Below are 25,896 nucleotides of genomic sequence, written 5' to 3'. Positions count from 1 at the left end.
CAACAACCCTTCTGGAGTAATTATGTAATATTGTAACACACAAGAAAGACGTCCAGGCCCCTCTTGAACTCTCTTATCGAATTTGCCATCATCACGTCCTCAGGCAGAGAGTTCCATAGGCTCACTGCTCTTACAGTAAAGAACCCCCTTCTGTGTTGGTGTAGAAGCCTTCTTTATTCTAAACGTAGAGGGCACCCCTTGTTATATCACAGTCCTGGGTATAAACAGATCATGGGGGAGATCTCTGTACTGACCCCTGCTATTATTTTTCTCTAAACTAAATAACCCCAATTTTGGTAACCTCTCTGGGTATTGTAGTCCCCACATTCCATTTATTACTTTAGTTGCCTGCCTTTGTCCTCGCTCAAGCTCTGATATGTTCTTCTTGAGTACCGATGTCCAAAACTGTTCACAATATTCCATGTGAGGTCTAACTAGTGACTTGTAAACCGGAAGAACAATGTTCTCAGCATGTGCCCCTAGACCTCTTTGATCCTATTTGCCTTGGCAGCAGCTGCCTGACACTGGTTGCTCCAGTTAAGCTTACAGTTATCTAAAATCCCCAAGCCCTTTTCCATGTCGGTGTTACCCAGTCGTTTCCCATTTAGTGTGTATTGGTGACATGTATTTCCCTGCCCATGTGCAGAACCTTACATTTATCCGTGTTAAACCTCATTTGCCTCTTTTCTGCCCAAGACCCCAACTTATCCAGATCCCCTTGCAACTGCCTTGTGTCCTCTCTTGTGTTAAATTCTTTAAATAATATTGTATTATATCGGAAAATATTGCTAATTTACTGTGTAATCCTTGTACCAAGTCATTAATAGATATATTAAAAAGAATAGGACCCAAAACCAACCCCTGTGGTACCCCTCTAGTAACGGTGACCCAATCAGACTATGAACCATTAATAACCCCTCTCTGCTTCCTATCACTGAGCCGTTTACTTACCCACTTACACACATTCCCACCCAGACCAAGCATTCTCATTTTATATACCAACCTTTTATGCAGCACAGTCTCAAATGCTTTGGAAAAGTCCAGATACACAAGATCCAGTGACTCTCCCAGTCTAGAACTTACCTCCCCATAGGAGCAGATCAAATTGGTTTGACTGGAGTGATCTCTCATAAACCCATGTTGATACGAGGTCATACAACCATTTTCCTTGAGATTCTCCAGGATAGCATCTCTTAGAACCCTTTCAAACATTTTACCCACAATAGAAGTAAGACTCACCTGCCTGTAATTCTTAGACTTCATGAAGACAGCTGCAGAAAATGCACAGAGGCAGATAAAGTCCCTATGCCACTTTATGGGTCCCATATCCAGTTCAACTCACATTGTAATGTGGCTTTGAATGGATACACCGCTCAATGTGTAAAAGGGCATCAGAATAAGACACATTACTGCATGACCAGATTTATTCATCAAAGCTAAGAAAATAATTGGGAAATGAGTCTTTCTTTTGTTAAGCCTCTTGATAGATGTTTGCCATGACCCAAGTCTTGAAATTCTGCCATTGAGGCATAAGATATTAATAAAAACCGCAATTATCAGAAGAGACCACACTATACGGCATGGAGTGAATAGATACTATTTAAATCCCTACATCTGAACTGTTGGCAGGGTTCATGTAACCAATTATCAGAGTGAAAAACGAGAATGCTTACACACCATTCAAATAGCGCATGTATTGTAGTTAGTCATTTTTCTGTGTTTTCTATGCCAGGCATTAGTGCCATGTGTCAGCTATTGAGCCGTGAATTGTAAAGAACAAATCTGGATTTAAACATTACTCTGGGTATAAACGCATCAGGACATTAATTCTGGATTATCCTTCCAACTGAGACTTCATTCATGTCAGGCTGTGAAAATCCAGTCTCTAGAAACTGTAAAACCCAACAGAAAATGCTAATCTACTGAAAAGAAATGACTATTACCTACCAGTGTCAGTGATGGAGTTGGATCATCTGGTTCTGTCTAAAGTCGGAAACTGGAAAATAACTACATTTGTCATTCATTAAAGTCATATAAAGTGCTCCCTAATTTAAAGGGGTTGTCCAAGTTGTAAATTCCATTGCCTATGCACTAACATAACTAATAGCCATATACTCACCTCTGTCCGATGTGTCCCGCGGAGCTGTTCGGTCCTCCGCTCCTTGTTTCTTTATGGCCTGCAGTCCTGCCCGGTTTACGGAACGTAACAGGCGCTGCAGCCAATGACAGAGCTCAGCGATCAATCACTGAGCTCTTTTATTGGCTGCAGCGCCTATGATGTCCCGTAAACAAGCTGGGAAACCTGTAAACGTGGCATGAGAGGGGAGACCCGGAGCGGAACTGGCAGCGTGCTCTTTTTTTGCTGCGCATTTGCACATGAAAATAGCACACATTGAACTAATTAACTTAACTGCCCATTTCAATAAATGGGAGCATGCTTGTGTGGTTTTTGCACATGCAAATGCGCATGCAAAAAATACAGTTAAAACAAGCACATGCGCCTGCAAATACGCAATGCCTATTGCGAAAAGATGAGTTTATTTGCATGCGTATTTTCACACGGAAAATTTGCGTGCGTAATACGTAGAAAATAAAACCCATTGATTTGAATGGGTTCATACACATGCGCCAAACAAAATGCAGTATGCTATATTTTGCTGCACATTTGCACTGAAAGCCCTCATAGAAGCCAGTGTGAAAGCACAAATATGCGCAACATAAACACCTCATAAGACTAACCAGCCGTTTTAATTGGTGTGGTTTTTTGCCGTGCGCAAATGTACACGCACTTGCAAGTGGAAAAAGTACCGTAAAATCTGCCGATGCTTGAGCAAAAAAGCATTGCTTGTTCCACAAAAACGCTGCGCTCATGTGCACGCACCTTCACACAGTTGTATGCTTTATTACAGTCGCCCGTACGCATCATGTTATCACAAGTCAGGAAACTATTGATCACTGTAAAATGCTCGGAATGACGAATAATGCTTAAATTCTTTCCCCAGTGTTGGACGCTGCTGAACTCCCTCCCCCTCCCTTTTTTCAGCTCCCATAGGTGTCTCCTATCTTTCAATGCGGCATTAAAAAATCGGTGACCGAAAACTGTCGCTATGTGCTATTTTTCCAGTGCAATTTGTATGCAAAGAATCGCTGATCTGAATGAATAATTGGAATCCAATGTTTCAGACGGTCATGGTTTTTGGGCAATTTTTTTAACGCGGCTAAATACCTGTGAAAATATAGTCGTGTGAATAAACTTAGCCCCGCCCCTTCCCAATGCAAACAGACAGAGGGGAGGAGAGAAGAGGTGAGCCGGCGAGGGGGAGGGAAGAGGGAGACAGCTTAGCAGAGCTAAGCTGTTTCTCCCCACTCGACGGCATATATGCCGAGCCCGTGCATCAGTTGGTAGCATATATCTGCCGGCCGTGAAAACACCAGTCCATATACTCTCGTGTGAATAAGCCCTAAGGGCTCTTTCACACGGGGGCATATACATTGCATTTTCATGTCTTGCTGTATATATGCTACTGATGTGAAGCATTGGTTTCCAATGCATCTGTTTACACAGGTGAATATACGGCACATCAAACCGTGGAAATGTGAAAAATGGGACATACATAACCTAAATACACACTAACACATATATGTTGGGCAAAAAGATCGTTTGGTGAATATACCCTGGCGGGTCCCATATGGAGCAGGGAAAAAAAGGAGGGGGAGGCATTTTTGCAGTGGCCAACACTGCGAACAGCCTCTATATAGGCATTATTCAGAGGATTTAAGCTGAGTGAGGGTTTTCCGGGGTGCGACATATATTTTCACTAAAAACCATGCTCGCGGTCGTGTGAATGGTTGAGAAAATGCTGGTGGAAAAAAGTCCTTTCACACAATTTTACATCTGCGGCGATGGAAAACATAAAAACGCAATGTCCGTGTGAAAGAGCCCTAAAATCGCAGGGAAAAGAACACATCTGGACCTCATTAGGCTAAATAGCCTTTTAAATGAAGGCGTGGTCGTGTCCTGTGCGCAAAAAACCCTGCCCTGTGCGTAAAAAAATATATATTAAAATGCACCGATACGCATGCAAATTTACCTTGTCCATAGAGCAAATACGTTGTGCACGCAATTGCGCATTCGCTCATCTGAAGCCGCCCTTATGCTGCAGATTTCAACCCTGAAATTAAAATTCAAGGATTAGCAGCAGATCTACCACAAAAACCGCGGCCAAATCTGCATAATTTCTATGTGGATTTGAACACTGCAGATCTCCATTATCTTCTGCACGTTTCTGCTGTGGAAGGTCTACAGTAAATATGTTCTGTATGACGGGGTCCGTAATGTTCCTGGTATGTAACAGAATAGCTCTCATGTGTAACATAATTGCATCGTTGGCAGATCCACCAGAGTTCACTGCAACAATAATGCTACATCTAGTGTATTTTTCTGTAAAAATGGCAGGACTCCAATGAACTCCATTGTAAATGAATGGGTGTAGTTGGGCGTCTGTTGTACAATGGACTCAGCACTGTGCCATGGCTTACATTGTAAAGGCAATAAAGCTTGTGAAGAGTGCCGTATTTACTTAGCCTGCACTGCGAATGCTGCCCCTTAATGTCTTTTCCTCTGCCGTATTTTTCATGATTTTGATTCACAGCACAAACAGTCCTGAGAGGGAACGCTCCTTTTATCTCTGGTAGTGGTAAGTTATGGCTGTCTCGGCTTCTGCTGGGATTGCAGCCAAATCCACAGAAATATAGTTCAAGAGTAACAAGTGGCATTGATTGTGCAAATAAAGCCCATGCCATCTGTACACACTCTCTGCTGGGTCTCTCCCTGCACACCGCCTTGTGTTCTCTATTCCTACACTTGTCTATGTTATCTGTTAATAAAATCAGCTTCATTGCCGTGACTAATCTTTAGAGAGCATTAAAAAAAGATTTAGAGGTCTCCAATAATTACAGATACATTGCATTTCCCTCTAATGCGCTGCAGCATCTCAGGGTAATTATGTTTTCCTATCCTATGACTCAGATAACAACGTTCAGCTGATGAGTTTATACAGAAGTGATTAATGCCGTCTTATTCTGCGGTATAATAACTGTATGTAAGAGCTTACATATATTGAGGGATGATGTTTGCTAGTAATTTCATATACACCTGTAGTAATATCCAGGAGATAAGAGCCTTTATATTTGATGAAGTGTATATGAGATTTGCTTACATGGTGTGCAGACATCAGGGGGCTGTGAATGTTAAATTAAATATCTAATGACCTATAAACAGTGGAGACAGTCATTTCAATGATTGATTTAATGCATGAGAATTGTAGAAGGGCAGTACACTAAATGGCCTGCAGCAGGCTGTACACAGGGCATTCAGGCACTAGAAATGAGAGAGAACACCTGTGGTGTGGCAGGAAGTCAGATAAAAGTATCAGTTCCTGTCACACTCAAAAGAAAGTGGGCTAAAAGGCAGGGGAAGAGGCAATTAAAGGAGTTGCAAAGCCTGAAGTGCAGAGCGGACCAGACTGGGCCCGTCACGAGTCTGACAGGAAAGGATGCCACCTAGATGCCCTTTTGGGCAAAGTGATGGGGACCCTGTGAGTTACAAACCCTGAATTTATGTTGTGTGCCATTGCCTATGCAGTATGGTGATACTGTGTAAAAGTTTGCTGTGTGTATTAAAGCTGGCAAAAGCCAGAAATTTGATGTCAATCCAGTTGACCGGAATTTATCTGAGAGTGACGCAATCTGTCTTATAGGAGAAGATGGTAGTCTCTGTGAGTGAGTAACGCCCAGGTTGCCACAGTATACACACTGTTGTACAAATGAGGTTCTTTCTGACCATTTTGATTTCTGGCCCAATTGCCTACCCTTGATTGTACTGATTTGAGTTGTACAGTTGTAACAGGTGCAGAATATAATGATGGTCATGGAGAGGCTTGATAACTGTCCAGTTGAACCAACAAAGCTTTACTGATTGAACAATAAATAATAATGTGGCAATAACATACAACTGTATTATTTGGATGCAATGCAAATAGTTTACTAATGTTCGATTAAAGGGATTCTCCCTCTAGCTGTTTTGCTGCAAAAAGCAGACAGCTCCATACATTTCACACAGGCCAGTGTTGGTACTGCAAGCTGAGTCCCATTAACGTCAATAAGATTCAGACTGCATAGCAATCCTAGCAGCAACACAGCTAGAAGTGGGACAACCTCTTTAACACTATAACTCAGTTCGTACCCAAAGAATAGGGTCCCTTAATATTGTGCATACAATATAGCATTATCACAGTCAATAAATGGTTTACCATGGCCAGGGATAAAGTGCTCCATAGATTCTGGTTGAAAACTGTAGCCTCCTCTGAAGTAACTTAGTCTTGCAGGAACTTCAGCTAACAAAATGACTAAATCCACTAACTTAAATATGCAGCCATGAACAAATTATTAGTATAGTACCTTTGAGGCGGCTATGCAGTGATGATATCCAGATACTAGCCCTGTAGGTCTATTTTCTCTTTCTGGTGGTCTCTCTCCCGGCAATAGCTAAGCACTACAGCTGGTAATTGCAGTTGACATTTTCTTCGACGATTGGCTGACCTACCTTTGTCACTCGCAATACAGCAGATATGTTCCTCTCTCTCTCTCTCTGGTACATGAAAACCCAGCTCTCCAGTAGCACTGGGGCAGCTCACTTCTTACAAGGCTGTCTGGTCTGAGAAACTGCTGAGTCGCCACTTAGTTATGTTGTGGCAGGTTTTGGTTTTCATTACTGGAGGTCTGGTTTATACTAGTGCTGTTTTAGATTTTCCTCTCAGCTTTTCCTAGCACTGGTGGGAGTGTCTATGGGAGTGTTCTGCTACCTGTTGCACCTGGCTAACAATTAGGGAGGGCTTTTATTCCTGTTTTGGCTGTGGACCTGTGCTGATTATTCTCAGTCTTCATCTGATGGTTGTTGGAATCAGAGCTGAATCATGATCTCCTGTGTTTTACTGCTCATCTCACGTTAAGGCTGCCTTCACACAGGCATCAAAATTGTACGAGATTTGTGCACAAATCTCACACAAATATGAACCCCATTTTTTTGAATGGGGCCATACACATAAGAAATGTTTTCCTTCAACAAACTGCAGGATGTTCTATCTTGCTGTGTGCTCTCGCATTGCAGCACCCATTACTGTCAATGGTGCCAACGGCAGCATCGTACCAATTGCTAGGTGCACACGATGCATTGCAAGATCTGCCATTAGGAACAATGGGAGAAACTCTGCGATTCTTTGCTGCGGCTGACAGCCGTGGCAGGAGGATTGCTGCTTCCTCCCCCGAAGTGATATGAGGCTGTTTTGCCATGAAACGCCTCATATCCTTGGGAAATTCACATGGTGGGGATCGCAATATGGGGGCTAGATTCGCACTCATATCACACTCACCAGTGTGAAGTTAGCGCAAATACTGTGGTTACTAGTGTTAGTTGCATTCTGACTTAGTTGTTAACTTCTGTTCCTGATAGGGGCAATGACTGGCTAAGGAACATGGGTTGAGTGCATCCTGATCAGGACGGGATATCCGCTACAGGCAAGTACGGTCTCTTATTCTGAGTCATATAGGGAAAGTTCCCCTCTCCATCTGTTATTCTGCACATTACCTGTTGTGGTTTATGTTCTTTGTTCCACTGTGTAAACATAGCCCAAGAACTGTTTGGGGTTCTGATTTTTGTACATCCTGGTCAGATGTATCAAGTTGACTTTATACCTAGCTTATCACCTCATTAACAGGAAGCTTACTTCTTTTCAGTCCATAAACTAGAATAAAAAATAGTCATGTGATCTCTCTAAAAGATCCAGAAGGGCAATCTATAAAGTCCCACTATAATATACATTTACAACATAGATATATATGCATTGGTATTTAACCCCTTACCCAGTGCTGATTTTATTTTAATCTCTAGAGCTCAAATTAAATTGTAATCCTTAGATTTAGCATGAGGCTGGCCATACACATTAGATTTTAAGTAATCAAACCCAGTTATCTAATGATTTTAGTGGCCTCACAAAAGCAAATATCACGGTAAATAAGGATCAGGCAGATGGATTTCAACTGCCTGATGCTTTTGTTCTCTGGGAGATAAGCCACTCTGGCAGTGCCCCCCCCCCCCCCCCCCCATGCATTCTGCTTGATCAGCAAGAATCCAACCCCTGGAACTACGCACGACTCTCTGCAATCAGCAGAATCAAATTTAATCAAACATTCGTTTATTTTTATAGGACTTTTAAACTAGCAAGCAGCTATGGAGAATCTATGGCTGGAATATATGACCAAGGAAATAATGACAAGCGGTTCCAGTTTCACTATTAAAGAAGTGCCAGAGGTGAGCAAGAGTGAGTTGCTGGAAGATAGGTACCTGGAAGGTAGGCGAAGGACTAAAGTAGAGAGAGAAGTAGTAGGATCAAGAGTTCAGAGCCACTATGGGAAAGTATCTAACAAGGAGCAGAGTGGTGGTAGAAGGTGCTGTATAAGAAAATGTTCTACTGTATACTCGTTAAAGGGATTTTCCAAGACATTTTTCATTGATGACCTATCCTCATGGTAGATCATCAGTATCCTGAATGTGATTGAGTTTGCAGTACGATTCCAGGTTGCTGCACAGTCTATGGAGCTGTACTATTTCTGGTGCATAGATGCTCCAACAAACAGCTGATTAGTAGGGGTGCTGGGTGTCGGACCCCCACTGAGTGTATATTAATAAGCTACAGTTGTGTCCACCTTGACCTTTGGCTAAATTTGGTTAAGGACTACAGTTTCTCATTAAACCAATTCAATACAATATTTCAGCATACTAAAATTGAACTCAACAAGTGGGTGGCTATAACAGACACATAAAGGGTAGAGATCTTGTGACAAAGAACTGGGAAACCTTGTTGCTTTGAACAGGTCGTTATCTTGTGACAGATCTAAACATATCTAATCAAGAGGAAAGATAAGGAAGGACACATTTGTATCCTAAAGATCGGTCATCAATAAAAAACCCAATTAAAAGGTGTCACACCATATATGTGAATATCGCATAAGGGGGTCTCCCACTCAGGACTCCACCTCTACGAGTCACAAGGAAAAGCAGCTCTGGTATTGTCCATGCATTGCATAGTAAGCCATGCTTTAATGGCAGGCATGTAATACTATAATTCTCCAGATGGAGCTTCCCCAAATGACAAAAGCCAATTGCCACGGATTTCAGAAGCCAGACTCAGGATGATGAGCTGATGGCTAGGCCAACTTCTGATTAAAAAGGCATTCTTTTTTTGAAAGTTGGTGCAGCCAAGTGCACTTTGGTTTTGTATTCAGCATTGTGGTATATTCATTTCCAGCCCTCAGCACTGCTACATCTAAAAAAACAGCTGTTGCTATCACCTCACGTGCATAGAAGTAGTTAGTAGTCATTTCACAAACCTGGGGTCATAAGTGACCATAGACAAAGACAAAGTTTGATCACAGTCCTTTTGCCTCCGTTGATTGTGCTGAGCTTTGACTTTTCAATACCTGCACTTATTTATCATCCAGCCAAGCAGAATCTATTCGAGCCTATCAGTATTCACTGCAAAACTCACAAAGCTAATTGAAACGAGCGGTTAAAAAACACGTGTTCAATAAATGATTACAATGCCAGACAGAGTTTTCCCAACATGCATACAGATTGCTGGAAAGCCAAACCAAGAGGGGATGCAGGGAATATTGGAGCGCTACTGAAATGCTAAAGAGATTTTGTTCAGGAGGACATTATTACCTGGCGTCTTCCATAAATATGCAAACAGTAGATCCAGCAATCTCATGCAGCTTCTGTTCTGCGTAGTTAGAAAGTACAAATCTTTAATTCTGTGTAATTATAGCAAATGTGTGAAGCTTGTAATGAGTTTGGTCTGCATGGATTCCTTATTTACCTTACTGTAGAATATCCTTCTATTACGTGGAAATGTAAGTCAGTAGCAATAACTTCCCAACTATTCATCTTAGGTTTATCTCCAACATACAGGACCCTGTTTACAAGAGCTTGCATTCTCCTAAGGGACCTTTCACACAGCGCTGCGGAATATTCGACACCAGAATCCACACTGCTAATCTGCTATTTTTGATTCTGCATAATTCTCACAGCAATTCTACATAAAAATACGCTGCTAGCCATGTGGAATTCTGGGATGGCATATTCCGCAACGCCGTTACTGAATATTACATCCTGTGTGAAAAGTCCCTAAGGGCTCTTTCACATGAGCGTATGCGTTTTTACGTTCTCACGTCCGAGCCGTCAATTCACATGGATTTTCCACGATCAAGTCCCGTGCTTAATTAGCGTTTTCTTGTCCATTCACATGATCGTGGGCGACATTTTTAGCGGAAAAAAAATACGTTGCGCCCCGGAAAGCCCTCGCTCGGCATAAATCCTTGGAATGACTTCCAATGCCTACATAGAGGCACCTGTAAGCTTTTTGCAGCGTTGGACACAGCTAAACTGACTCCCCCTCTCCTTTTTTCTCAGCTCCCATAGGAATCTATGGGAGCCGCCAGCATATATAGGTCAAAAGATAGAACCAGAACTATCTTTTTATCCACCGTATATTCACTGGCACATATTTCGGTCACGTATGTTCCATTTTTTAAGGTGCAATGTTTTTACGTGACGTATATTCGCCCCATGTGAATGAATGCACTGGAAACCATTGTCTCAGATGGTCGGGTCGTGAATGCGCAGCTTATATACACTCATGTGAATAAAGCCTAAGGCTGTATTTACATGGGCGATTTTCCAGTGAGAGTTCTCTCTGAGGGTGGCTTCACACATTTGTTTTGCAAAATACGCTCGTTCCTGCGCCATTTTTTTGTGAAGTGAATGAGTGTACTTTGCACAAGTGCTTGTGCGCAATACTGTGCGGATTTACACAGATACCACTGGTTCACAGTGGGCAGAAGAATCACACCACCCTGATTTAAAAGGCTATAAAGCCAAATTAGGGACTGTTGTGCGCAGGTTTGCGCATACCTGCGTGTATATATGTGCACATTTGCGCACCTCCCATAGACCTCTATGGGCCTCTTTGGTGCGCAAATGCATACAACGTAGAGCAGGTCCGCTTTTTTTGTGCCCCCGAGAACCACATGCATAAAAAAAAGAAATGTGAATAAGCCCATTTAAATCAATGAGTTCTATTGTCTGCGTTTTGCACGCAGGATTTTTCCATGCGCAAAAATATGGTAAATTACGGTCGTTTGAAGAAACCCTGATTCTGAGATGCACAGAACTGAGGTGAGAAGAACCCATTCATTTCAATGGGTTAATACACACAAGCAATTTTTTGCTTGGAGAGATTCTTGTTCATGAGAGTGTAAAATAATGCATTGCAATCAAATCGCATACAATGTGCATGCTAATGTATTGCGTTTTTAACATATGTCACTATGGGGATCTCATGGAACAAAGAACCAAGATGTGTGGACTCAAAGCTGCAGGCTGTGCGCATGCACTCCCATAAAGATCCATAGTAGTGCGCCCGCACAGCCTGCAACTTTGAGTCCGCTGCATGGTCCGCTAGTCGACTTTCGAAGGTGACAATGCAAGAACAGGGAGCCGTGTAATTATAAAGAAATTCATCCCAGGGAACCTGCCCTATGAGCACCATAACATAGCTTACCTTGTGACAGGTTCCCATTAAGAATTCAACCAACCACAGCTAACAAATTACAAGACTAATAGTCCTTTTTATGTGGGCCGATGTACAAGTGCCAATTGACATGTATATTGACTGGCACTTGTTTCACTTCCTTTAGCATGAGCCAAGAATCAGCTTATGAGAATGTACGATCGCTAATACAATCGTTGGTCCCCACAGGCTGTTCACATGGGAAGATCTACCGCTGATCAACGAGCACTTTTGTGCTGGCTGAAACTGAAAGATCGGCCGATGATTGAGCATTCACTTATTCATTGGCTGATTGTTGACACATTTACACAGCCCAATAGTTAGGCGAATGAGCATTTGGAGGAACAGCTGGGCCCGATAAGTCACCCATGTAAAAGAACTTTAATACACTATGTTGACAAAAGTATTGGGATACTCACTAATCCTGTGCTGTCAGACAAAGGGGATATGCAAATCAAATGTGTAAGCCTTAGGGTGTATGCACACAGGCGGATTTTTGCTGTGGAAACCTTAGCGGAAGACTAGGGTCATTGGTTATGGTAACGGCTACCCTCAATGCCAAGGGGTTCAGAGACACTCCAGACAATGTGGATTGACTACCCTGTGGCAATACTTTGGTACAGCTCTCTATTTCTACCAACATGAATGAGCACCATGTCATACAGCATGCAGTGTTGAGGCTTGGCTTTAAGAGGAGAACGTCTACAAATGTCATTGGCCAGCTCAAAGTCTGGATCTCAATAACATCAAGCATCTTTGGAATGAACTTGAAAACCGTATCTGTGCACGCCTAAAGGCCCATTTAGACACAACGATTGCTCGAAATTTGCTCAAAAGGCATCTTTTGAGCGATAATCGTTGCATGTAAATGTGCCCATCTTTCACATGAAATCCATCATTCAGCAGAACAGCTGATAAGGCGGACCGCATGCTGTGCTTTGCCCAGGGAGTGCTGATTACATTGTCTCAGCTGTCAGCCTTGTGGCAGAACAAAGGGAAAGTATTCAGAAAACAGCGGATGGTCTGTTCTCTGAATACAGCTCCTGGGGGCTCACACACTACTAATTGGTACTAATAGGCATTAACACCAAGTAGTACTTTATGAAAAATGATCGCTCAAAAGCCATCTTTTGAGTGATCATCTTTGTGTCTAAATGCACCTTTAGGTTGCCTGTCCATGGGCGTAGCGATATCCCGTGGCAGATCTCCGCCGGTGAGCCACCGCCGGGGAGCAGGAGACAGCTGACAGTTCTCCGCACTGAGCCTATCTGATAGACAGACTCACCGTGGAGAATCACGTCAATTCACAGCATGCTGCGATTTGAATCCCGCTAGAGCAGAATCGCTATGATTTTCTGCTCGTGGACGCCGCAGCTTCGCTTTCCATAGCAACGGCGGAATCACGCCCGTGGACATGCAGCCTAACACATCCATCATATCCCACAACACTATTTGAAGCTTTCCTCGAGGAACAGAGGCTAATCCCTCCACTTATCTATCGAAATTTGGTGAAAAGCATGCTTTGAAGGGTTATTGGAGTCATTGAGGCTAAAGGCGGCCCAACACAGTATTGAAAGATGTGAATAAAATCAAATTTTATCACCTACTATGTGTGTCCCAATACTTTTGTCAACATTGTGTATATATAGCCTACAGAAGGTATAGCTGGAAGTCATCCCTACATGTGGTATAGACATGTTATCACAAAAACAGTGTGGAACCACCTTGGACTGTGTAGGCACAATAAATAACATAATATGTAGTGAAACATAGAAGTACCGCAGGTAGAAATAATGAAATAGTGACACAGTAATAACAAAGCCTGGAACTGCTAATGCCGCAGAGGGCTAGCTATACAGTTACTAAAACCATGGTGGCAATGTAGGAAATAATGCAACATGGGGCCAATATATGTGTAAGCATATATGGTTATTGCCACGCACAACAGGTCTCTGAATGCAGTGGGATGCAGGTGGTGTACTGTAGCGCAGCCTGTGCCACCCAGGCAAATACTGTAGCTGAAATATTGCCTTAACCTTTAACTATCTTATGTCTCCCGGTACTTTTCACTTTTATAACCTCTATTTATTTTATTGGATAAGAAAAGGTTAAAAGGCAAATGCACATTTGCAGCATCCCATCAAATTCATGGATTTGTACCAATTCTGCTACACATTTATTAACCTCTTCATGTCCAGAAATGTGTTTTACCTTTTGGAATGTCGTATTTTAAAAGGTGATTTTTCAGGTTTTTAGCCATCTTAATCCAATTCCAACCCCTGCTTCAGCCTTTGTTTGAACTTCCAATGAAGAAGAACTCATCACCTCTCGTGGTAACCTGTTCCACTCACTGAACACCCTCTCTGTCAGAAAGTTTTTTCTAATATCTAATCTGTGTCTCCTCCCTTTCAGTTTCATCCCATTGCTTCTAGTCTTTCCGTGTACAAATGAGAATAGGGCTGATCCCTCTGCACTGTGACAACCCTACAGATATTTGTAGACAGCTATTACATCTTCTCTCAGCCTTTTTTTTTGCAAGCTAAACATTTCCAGATTCTTTAACTGTTCCTCATAGGACATGATTTGCAGGCTGCTCACCATCCTGGTAACTCTTCTCTGAACTTGCTCCAGTTTGTTAATTTCTTTTTTAAATCGGAGTGCCCAGAACTGGACACAGTATTCCGGATGAGGTCTGACTAAGGAGGAGTAGAGCAGGATAATGACCTCCCATGATCTAGACTCTATGTTTTTTTTAATTTATCCCAGAATTGTGTTTTCCTTTTTTTGCTGCTGCATCACTCTGTTGACTCATGTTCAGTCTGTGATCTATTAGTATACAGTTTTCCCTCAATTCCCTCCTCCAGATCATTTATACAAATGTTGAACAATACTGGGCTCAGGACAGAGCCTTGTGGTACCGCACTTGGACACTCTGAGTTTGATCACACAGCCAGTTGGGATTCCACCTAACAGTTGCCTTGCAATCCCATATTTAGTTATTTTTCCAATGGATGTTAGGATAGTTTGAGATACTTTGTAAAATGCTTTATTAAAGTCAAGATATACTATATCTACCACATTTGCCTGATCAACCCAGTCAGTGATTTTGTCATAGAAGGAAATTAGATTAGTCTGGCATGACTTGTTTGTTTCAAACCTATGCTGACTCTGGTTAATTACTCCATTCTCATCCAAGTATTTTCATACATGCAAGTCAGGCTTACAGGCCTGTAGTTTCCTGGGTCAACCTTCTTCCCTCTTTTGAGGATAGGCACAGCATTTGCCCTTCTCTAATCAACTGGGACTACTCCTGTTCTCCAGGAATTTTATCATAGAATCATAGAATGGTAGAGTTAAAAGGGACCGCCAGGGTCATCTGGTCCAACCCCCTGCTCAGTGCAGGATTCACTAAGTCATCCCAGACAGATATTTGTCCAGCCTTTGTTTGAACACTTCCATTGAAGGAGAACTCACCACCTCCTGTCTCAACCTGTTCCACTCATTGATCAACCTCACTGTCAGGAAGTGTTTTCTAATATCTAATTTGTGTCTCCTCCCTTTCAGTTTCATCCCATTGCTTCTAGTCTTTCCTTGTGCAAATGCGAATTGGGCTGATCCCTCTGCACTGTGACAATCCTTCAGATATTTGTAGACCACTATTAAGTCTCCTCTCAGCCTTCTTTTTGCAAGCTAAGCATTTCCAGATCCTTTAACCGTTCCTCATAGGACATGATTTGCAGACCACTCACCATCCTGGTAACTCTTCTCTGAACTTGCTCCAGTTTGTCTATGTCTATTTTAAAGTGGGGTGCCCAGGACTGGACACAGTATTCCAGATGAGGTCTGACTAAGGAAGAGTAGAGGGTGGTTTAGCAATTACCTCTGCTGGTTCCTTTAGTATCCTAGGATGTAAATTGTCTAAAGCTGGAGACTTGAATTCAATTAAGTTAACTAAGTGTTTCCTTACCATCCCTCTGCTTATAGATAGCCTGCATTATTTTATTCCCTCAATAGCACAGGGAAGATCAGCTGATGTTACATCTACTTTCTAAGAGAAAACAGATACAAAATAGGAATTTAAAAGTTCGGCCTTCTCAACATCATCAAGCTTATCATCTCACCTCTATCCAATTCCTCACATAGAGTAGAACAGGAGATCAATATCACAACTCACTGCTCAAGTTGGAGGTTTGGGACACTTCTCTGGTAGCATATGGATGGATCGGTTAGCTGTGAGGTGTGAGCCCCAGATGGGCAATTAGCTTGAGTTTGTACATATTTATTCTGCTTCCTCCTCACTGAGAACGCTGGTTATACTTTTAATCTTAAGGTGTTTCGGGTCAAATTGGTGGCTCTTGGTCCAAGTCCTGTATCTCAGTATGCCTGGACTACTATATTATCTGGGGTGTTTTAATATCTTTTCTCCTGCATGTTTGTGGTTCATATTGTGGTTTGTGCTGCATCTAACTTTTGCCACATACTCTCTCATCATCTAAGGTGAGTCACCACAGGTTTCTGACTTGGAATAGTCTTCTCGTATCAGTAGGTTGGGATTAGTTCCCCAGTTTCTCCACTTTTACACTTTCTTATATACTATTTTGTGTTACCACACATTTGAACTTTCTGTGTATATCTGTCCTTTTAGCACACAAATATTACATCTGGAACATATGTTACAATTCACTTTAAAAAATGATAAGGAGGCTGTTTAATTTTGCAATGAATATCCCAAATTGCTCATTCAATTAGTCATTTTAGACAAGGACATAGTTTAATTACAGGTTAGCCAACTTCTTCATAGAAGTTAAAGTTTAACATCAACCTTGACATCACTTTGTTATGTTATACTGACATTAAATGCCCAGTTGTTTCTATTGCCAGCAAATGGAGCTGTGAGGTCTACCGGCCAATAATGGCAAACCGGTTTAAAATCACTTAATACAAGTATCCATTCTTTGCTGTACTTGCGCAGTGTTTACTTTCTCATTCTATATTAAACAGCAAATTGGCTGTATATATTTCATTTCCAGGATATTTCTGTGAATATTATTTGATCAAATATTTACTATTTCATAAAATTCAATAAAATATTTGTTATGTAGAAAAAGTATGCTGACTGCGTGTGGTAACAAATTATACACTGTTTGACTAAAATATGAGGGGGGCTAAATGGGTTTCTACAAGTGCAACTTATTTTAGTGCCATCTGTTCACCCAGCAAAAGCTTTAGTAGTACGTAAAGGGATTTTCAAAGTATTTATACAGAACGTGTAGACTATGGTGTTATGGCTCTGAGTTTTAATTTAAGTAGGAGCCATTCCTATTCACACAGTCTGTGTTAAAGTTTAGAAGAACCAGCCTGCTCCCATTAAATAAACAAAAGTTCATATAAATTCCTTCGGAAGGTCTACGCTTTCATAATATTTAGGGAAGGAATAGAGATGCTCTGTTTGAACATAGTACAGAGCTTGAAGTGTCACCTATGTGACTTCTGGGAAGAGAAGCCAATTAAGCAGTGTTCAGTGTCCAAGTTCCCATCCGCTAAAAATCCATCGCCTATAAACTATAAAATTTATGTTTAACCTTTTACAATGAAAGTAGTGCACAGTTTTAGGCTACATATGTTACCTCCTTGAAAAGGTTGGTGAGTTTTGTGGGTGGATTTTTATATAATTTGTAAATGCTACAATGTCATCAACCTCCTGTGATGTGATCAGTTGATGCCTGTATGACCGTTTCTACATCTTAGTTTATATCAGATAGCACTTAGGTACTCGGAGGGGAAAGTTCAATTGGTTCAATGAGATTATTCTACGATTCCTGTATTCTTAAGTAGTTATTCTATATTTTGGTTACTCCATCTGATGCGTTGTATCCTGACTCCTGTGTCGCCATATCTGCACCTGGGACACCAGTGCACCGTGTCTGCAAACAAAACGTAGCAATGGTAAAAAAAAGGGCAAATCTTTAAAAATGTACAAACTAGTGTCCCGACAACTTAAAAACACTGAAGGCTCAGTCACACGGGCGGCGATCCATGCAGAAAAATGCCTGCACCGCGTCTGGACAAAAATCCACATGACCAGCTCCATTGCCACCCAAATGTTCTCTTTCTGACAGGTGCAGACATCTGCGGTGCGGAAAAACACACGGATCGCCGTTTTGGATTTCACTTTTATGTAAGCGGGAAAAAAAGGGAGGTGGAGGGAGTTTAGCTGTGTACAATGCCGTAAAAGAAGACAGCTGGCTCTATTTAAGTTTTTATAGTCATTCTGAGGATTTCTGCCGATCGATGGATTTCTATGCTGCAGCGTATTTTATTGCCGATACGCAACAGTTGCCGATGTGAACGGCAGAAAATACACAGCTAAAGATTGGCACTCAATCACAGCAATTTGTCATTCATGCGATTTTACGTCACGTACGGGTAAACGTAAAAACGTATACAGTCGTGTCAATCTCTTATTTTACTACATACAAGGTTATTGTTAACTGCAATTAAAATCAATTTAACCCTTTCCAATCCCATTGGTATCCTGGTTTTCCAAGGGGGCTTCTTCTTTTTCTGCTGTTATACAACAGCGCTATCTGCTGGCTAAAGCCAGTACTGCATGAGGTGACACGTTGGATAGGCTCTGACAGCAGAGAGGCTGGCAATATACAGTAAGAGAACCCCCGACGGATGTCTTCCAACATCAGAGCTATACAGCCTTAAATCATAATGTCTTAAGACGTTAGACAGTGGATTGGAAAGGGTTAATCAATGTTTTCATAGACTCTCATTACCATATCATCTTTTCTCACTGTTGACCCACCTCCTCTAAATGTGCTCTTAATATTTTCAGATTTTGCAGAATCTTGGAATGCGAACCGATTCCTTTTAATATGGGATTATGGCTCTATTTTTTTATATTTCAGACCATGTTTTTCTGGATTAAATTATTAGTACTATAAATTAAAGTCATTTTAATAGAAAGAACCCATTTGCTACATATGCAACTAAGACAAGGTAAAGAGGGTGATAGTTGCAGTGCTCATGCCATATGGGTACTACATGGTGATGTTTTTCCCTGTTCCTATTCTTCCAAGAAAAGGGAAATTTGCTACAATATAATCCTTTATTTCGGGTAATACAGATACCTCAGGCTGGCCCTGGTGACAACATTGAATGGGGCTCGTGGACATAAACCCCTTTTTAATATTAACTGTTTAAAACCAATGCTGCATGGTGCAACACAAAATAAATGACTCTTGTGGTTCTTACATGGTCAGACAAGGAGTGAGCCATAATAATGTAAGTAAAACTTTCAAGATTGGGAGATCAATGTGGTTTTTTTACCCCAAACTGTATAGTTTGGATTAGAGTTTAACTCTATGAACGAAGGCTCATTTGGGATTGTTCTGTATATACTTATTTTAGAATTGTAATTATACATAGCTTCGTATGTTACAATGTCAGTTTAAAATGGCTTCACCCTCAATATATTGCAGATTTTCCTCCAGACAATTGTCATTTGCTCAACCATCTTGTTTGATTGAAATTACCTCTGAGAGCAATGGGCATTTTACATCTGCCTATAAAGCCATACTGGGAACATCTGTTGGAATTTCTTGATTGCACACATTGCTAATTAGCAATCAGCAAGGATCCCCCAGAGTTTCTATAGAAACAGTGGTCGAGAATATAAAATACTGTATGAGAGCATTCAAAATCTGAACGGTCACATATTAGAGAAAATGAATGATGCTGTACTGTTACTGTCTGCAATTTACTTTACAGAAGGACCCCATCCTGCAATGCACTGAAATACAAGGAGTCATTTAATACCTTTACGGAGCATTTGGAATATGTTTCATACAGTAAACAAAGTCATGGTAAGTGGTATACTGAGTAGAGATGAGCGAACGTGTTCTTAACGAACACTTACGCACCCGAACACCGGCTTTTCCGAGGACTTCCGTGTTCGCGCGTAAGTATTCGGGGGGCGCCGGGGGGCGGGGAGAGGCGCGGCGGCGCGGGCGGCAGCAGCGGGGAACAGGGGGGAGCCCTCTCTCTCTCCCTCTCCCCCCCACTCCCCGCCGCAACCCCCCGCGCTGCCACGGCGACCCCCGAACTTTTTTTGCCCGAACACGGAATTCCTCGCGAAGTTCGGTGTCCGGGCGAAAAGGGGCGGAGCCGAACACGTTCGCTCATCTCTAATACTGAGCAATATACAGTATAATCTGGCTGTATAGGTGGAAACAGGACCAGGAGACGTTACAGTGTCAGCCCCAGTCCCAGCGCAAGTTCACTGTTGTTTCAATGTCAGACGCTGACAGGAGCACTTCTCTGCGGGGGTGTGGATGGATTGATTGGCTGGGAGGTGTGTCCCTCATCTGGCCAATCAGCACCTGTCTGTATACATTTATCCTGGCTCCTACTCATGGAGGACACTGGTTATACTTCTGGTCTGTTGTGTTTCTGCTTGCATCAGCAGTTCTTGTCTTGCGCGATTGGTAGATGAGTTCCTTTTAGTGATTTGTATATTGTGGGGTGTTGTAATATATTTATCCTAACTATTGTTGCTATTGTATTCCATCTAGATAGTGCATACTTCTTTCTACCTATACCATATCTTGAGTTATCATATGTAGCAAACATCGTCCCTGTTTTCCATTTAGAGAAAGTCAGGGTCACCAATGATGTGGGGTTGCCCCCATCAGGGTGAGTGCTCTGCTTTTAGGTAGAGTTTCATTGCTTCATTAGATCAGGGTCAGATTTCCTATCCGTCCATATTTTGGTTTTGTTTTTCATATTTTTGTTCTCCCCATTAATAAATTGTGTGTATATCCATCCTCTTAAGGGCAACAAATTATGTCCCATCTGGATGAGGTCTTTTATGTCCAGTTTGGGCATACGAGTCAGTCTTTACATTTTTTTATACCACATTAGTGCTATGTAATTTTATGTTGTTTGTGTGGGGAAAATAGTGTAGCTCCATTAATCTAATATAAAAAGGCCTACAGGCTTTTTCTTGCACCACACTTTGACCCCTTTATGTGACCTTTGGTGGATGATTTTGGTGTCATTAGGTTTGTGACATCCCCACCACTGCCATAAAATTATCAAATTTGAGTTTGATACATTGAGTGACCTGTCAGGCCAGGTCAAAGTTCATATGTTAAGTCTAGCAGTGCTGTTGTGCTTCAGCCAACAGCACCACTAGGGAGAGTCAGGGCTCCTTTACACTGGTGAGGGCGATATCGGGCCGTGAATTACAGCTTGTCGGCATTCTCGCAATCCATGTGGAAACCCCTAGATGCGAGGTGTTTTCAAGTGGAAACAGCCTTGCAGGCCTGCGGGGCTGAAGAAATTCTCCAGCACAACTGTCACAGCAGTGGCAGGGGATCACAATATTCTCCCATTGTTTTCAATGGGGTCAGCGCTGCTGCCGCCAGCCCCATTGCAAACAATGGGTTGTATTGCAAAAAGAAGGGACATGCTGCAATTTTTTCCCCTGCATCACATTCCAATAATGCATCTGGTAGTAAAAAGATAAACACTGAAATTGTTGCCTCTGAGCACAGAGAGGCAGTTTTGTATAGGGGCAGTAGCATGCCTGCTTCTGGCCACTCCTCCTATTCCTTCACCTCTTCATACTTCTTTCAAGACCCTCTACCTTGGCACAGATATCCATATGTGACCAAATACGACCTCCCTACAGTGGTGCATATTGTAAACGCCAAAATGCTGTCTTACAACTCAAATGTCTAGGAGAACACAGCTACATGGTTGAAGAGAGGTTGATGGCTTTACAGACCCAGGCTGACACGTGGCTGACCCGTGCAAGGTCGTGTGTGACAATGGTGCCAATCTGCTATACAATCTCACACATATACCTTGCCTGGCAGCACTTCCTAAACATTTATGCAGGTTTACAACCAGTGCTGGAAATGGCCAGGAAATTATGCTCACACGTTTGGAATTTACACCTAACCGCCTCTTATTTGTCGGAAATATAGCAACAGTTAGGTCCACCATCCAACCGTCTTATCTATGACGTGCCTACACGATGGAATTCAACATTGCATTGGTTGCAGAGACTAAGCCAGCACAATAGAGCAATCACAGAGTAGCAGATAGTGTATACCATTAGCAGGTACTGTATGGAGGTTGGTTACTCAATGCCTATGGAGTGGCTACCAATCAAAGATATGTGTGCAGTTTTAGCCTATTTTCATGTAGTAACAAAAAAGGTCAGTTATGATGACATAGTGATCAATATGACCATCCTTGTTGTCTGCCTTTCAGATAAAACACTATAGGGTTTCAGGGACAATGCCATATTTTTGTCACAGGAGGAGCAGGAAGGCATACCAGTCTCCCAACTGTCTGGTCTGTCTGCCATTACTCAACACACTGCAGAGAGGGTGGCTTTGGCAAGAGAGGGAGGAGTGTCTTCTCCAATATGTTTCTATTCCCATGGACAAAGTATAGAGAAGGAGGAAGAGGAGGGGAATAATATAGATCCAGAGACAGAGGAGATTGCTATGTAGCGATCCATCCATCACTAACCGCAGATATTCTACGTGGCTAGCGGTACCAACCAGAGGATTCTCTTAGGCCTGATACTGAAGAATGTGAACCATCACCCTTAAAGGAGATGTCTCGAGGAAGCAGTGAATTTTTTTTTTTGCCCAGTCCCCCTAATTAAACATACATTACTAATTACCCCTGTAAATTACTTTCCTAGCTGGTTTCTACTTACCGTTCCAGCGTTTCAGCAACTTATAAAACTTTTTCCCAAGATGGCCGCCAGCTCTTTTCGCATCGCTTGCTGTAGCCCGACGTGCGCGCTCCCGAGACGCTACCAGCTGTGTCTCCATGGCAACCAGACGCCCCGCAGCCGCCGACCGGACCCCAGGAATGAACATGGCCGACCTGTCACCCACCGCCAGGCAGCAGGTAACCGGCGCAGCCCCCCCCCATCACAGCGGCAGCCCCCCCCGGCCTAGCGACAGCCCCCCCGGCGCAGCGGCAGCCCCCCCCGGCCTAGCGACAGCCCCCCCCGGCCCAGCGCTAGTTCCCCCGGCGCAGCGGCAGCCCCCCCCGGCCTAGCGACAGCCCCCCCCCAGCCCAGCGCTAGTTCCCCCGGCGCAGCGGCAGCCCCCCCGGCCTAGCGACAGCCCCCCCCGGCCCAGCGCTAGTTCCCCCGGCGCAGCGGCAGCCCCCCCGGCCTAGCGACAGCCCCCCCGGCCCAGCGCTAGTTCCCCCGGCACAGCGGCAGCCCCCCCGGCCTAGCGACAGCCCCCCCGGCCCAGCGACAGCCCCCCCCGGCCCAGCGCTAGTTCCCCCGGCGCAGCGGCAGCCCCCCCCGGCGCAGCGGCAGCCCCCCCCCCCGGCGCAGCGGCAGCCCCCCGACCCATCACTTACCAGGACAGCTGGACGGTGGGACAGCTGGGCGGCTTCTCCGGACAGCTCGGCAGCTCTGCACCTTCCTCTAACAGAGGAAGGTACAGAATGGCCGCTCCAGCGCGCTCCCGAGCAGTGACAGCTCGTCTGCGCATGCGCAGAAGAGCTGTAGCGGGGAGCACACTGAAGCGGCTCGTGCTGAATGGAGAAGACCGGACTGCGCAAGCGCGTCTAAAAAAGCAAGCTGCCGGCGAATTTAGACGGAACCATGGAGACGAGGACGCTAGCAACGGAGCAGGTAAGTGAATAACTTCTGTATGGCTCATATTTAATGCACGATGTATATTACAAAGTGCATTAATATGGCCATACGGAAGTGTATAACCACACTTTGTTTCGCGAGACCACCCCTTTAAGCTCTTTGAGGCATAAGAGTAGTTTTTGTTGCAGTGCTTGCAGGAGGACTGTCACATAACCCACATCAAAATATCAGATAATTATTGAATGACCAAAATGACTACCCACCATGATCCCAGCTACAAGGCCAAAATGACAAATCTCATTCCATCAGTGTAGAGCGACCTCAAAATATGGCATTATAACAACAGACTGTTAAGCAGCTTTAGCACAGTATTTCCCCCATGGCTACAGGGATGCATCTGTAATGGATCATAGCTCTGTGGCTTAAGGTGGATGAGCAGGAAGCCGCCACAGCAGGGATCCTATTGAGGGGGCAGGGGAAGTCTAACAGAGGTGTGGCCAACTTTTTTTTAGCTCCTTGCAACCTGCACCAAAAGCACAGGGTATGTCACAGTAGGGTTCAGTTAAGTCTAAAACATAGCTTTTATTGAAAAACTAAATAAAAAGGAGTTTGTAACACAAAGTCCTAAACTCTAGACACAAATACACAAATAAATAAAAAACTGCACCCCTATGTCAAATGAGGGGAAGGCAGTATATACGTTGCCTAGGAACCAATATTTTCTCCCAACGGAATTAAAGTTTCTATTTTTGTTCTCCGTGGTATATATCCTAGAGCTAGTTGGATAGGCTCGTTAAGAATGGTGTTCCAGCTTGTATAGACAGCTATAGATATTCAATAGATGGGGGACTTGTATCCGCTTTTTAGAGCACGTGCGTTATTCCTCCCAAATAGAGAAAGATGCATAGACTGTCAAAAAATGCCGTAGGTGAGAGAATATTCACGCTACTTTGGCTAGTTTCAGAGAAATCAGATATAAAGCTGATATCAAAATGCTGTAGCTTGCCAACGTTTTTTGCGAGTTGTAGCCACCAAAAGTTATAATGCAGTACACCAAACTGCCAGCTCAATTATTTTGTAGGTTCAACGCGTTTCCGCTACCTGTTACGTAGCCTCATCAGGAACCATAAGAGAGTTTTTACAAACAAATCAGCTTCCAGCTAAACGGTTAATCCCCAGATTGGGATATTATAACCTTTTAGGAGGAGGGAAGTAGACAATCCTATCACTAGGTAGATCAAGGTAAATGAACCCAGTTTCCCCCCAAGAAAAATAGCTTCCAGTCTACCACAGAGGCTGGTGCTGCTGCCTTTTTTTGTTTTTGTTCCTGCTATCTTTGGGGGGAAACTGGGTGTATTTATCTTGATCTACCTAGTGATAGAATTGTCTACCTCCCTCTCTCTAAAGGTTATGATTTCCCAATCTGGGGACTAACCGTTTAGCTGGAAGCTATTTTTCTTGGGGGGAAACTGGGTTCATTTACCTTGATCTACCTAGTGATAGGATTGTCTACCTCCCTCCTCCTAAAAGGTTATAATATCCCAATCTGGGGATTAACCGTTTAGCTGGAAGCTGATTTGTTTGTAAAAACTCTCTTATGGTTCCTAATGAGGCTACGTAACAGGTAGCGGAAACGCGTTGAACCTACAAAATAATTGAGCTGGCAGTTTGGTGTACTGCATTATAACTTTTGGTGGCTACAACTCGCAAAAAACGTTGGCAAGCTACAGCATTTTGATATCAGCTTTATATCTGATTTCTCTGAAACTAGCCAAAGTAGCGTGAATATTCTCTCACCAACGGCATTTTTTGACAGTCTATGCTTCTTTCTCTATTTGGGAGGAATAACGCACGTGCTCTAAAAAGCGGATACAAGTCCCCCATCTATTGAATATCTATAGCTGTCTATACAAGCTGGAACACCATTCTTAACGAGCCTATCCAACTAGCTCTAGGATATATACCACGGAGAACAAAAATAGAAACTTTAATTCCGTTGGGAGAAAATATCGGTTCCTAGGCAACGTATATACTGCTTTCCCCTCATTTGACATAGGGGTGCAGTTTTTTATTTATTTGTGTATTTGTGTCTAGAGTTTAGGACTTTGTGTTACAAACTCCTTTTTATTTAGTTTTTCAATAAAAGCTATGTTTTAGAGACTTAACTGAACCCTACTGTGACATATCTATTTTTCATCAAGGTGTTCGTCCTGCAACTGTGACCCCCCCCCCCCAAAAGCACAGGGTAGTACTCACTTACACATGCATCACTTAACCATGAAGTTCCAAGAGTATAATAGCTTCCACATGCTTGTAGTCAGACATGGTGTTGGCCCCTTTGACTTCTGAGTGTCTAAGCTGGACAAATAGCTAGAGCTCAAACACACAATGTGTGCTACGATTGACCATTGTACACTATTTAGACCAATTGTTTGGAGGAGCACAGTGTTACCCAGATATGTGGCTGTATTCCCAATGTAAGTTAGGAACTTTGGCTGCATTGGGGACTTTCTGGAGGGCAAATTAGTGAACCCAATTTTTACTTCCATAGACTTT

The sequence above is a fragment of the Eleutherodactylus coqui genome, chromosome 2, assembly GCF_035609145.1.
Source record: "Eleutherodactylus coqui strain aEleCoq1 chromosome 2, aEleCoq1.hap1, whole genome shotgun sequence".
Classification (NCBI taxonomy): Eukaryota; Metazoa; Chordata; class Amphibia; order Anura; family Eleutherodactylidae; genus Eleutherodactylus; species Eleutherodactylus coqui.
Note: the sequence above shows the minus strand (reverse complement) of the source record.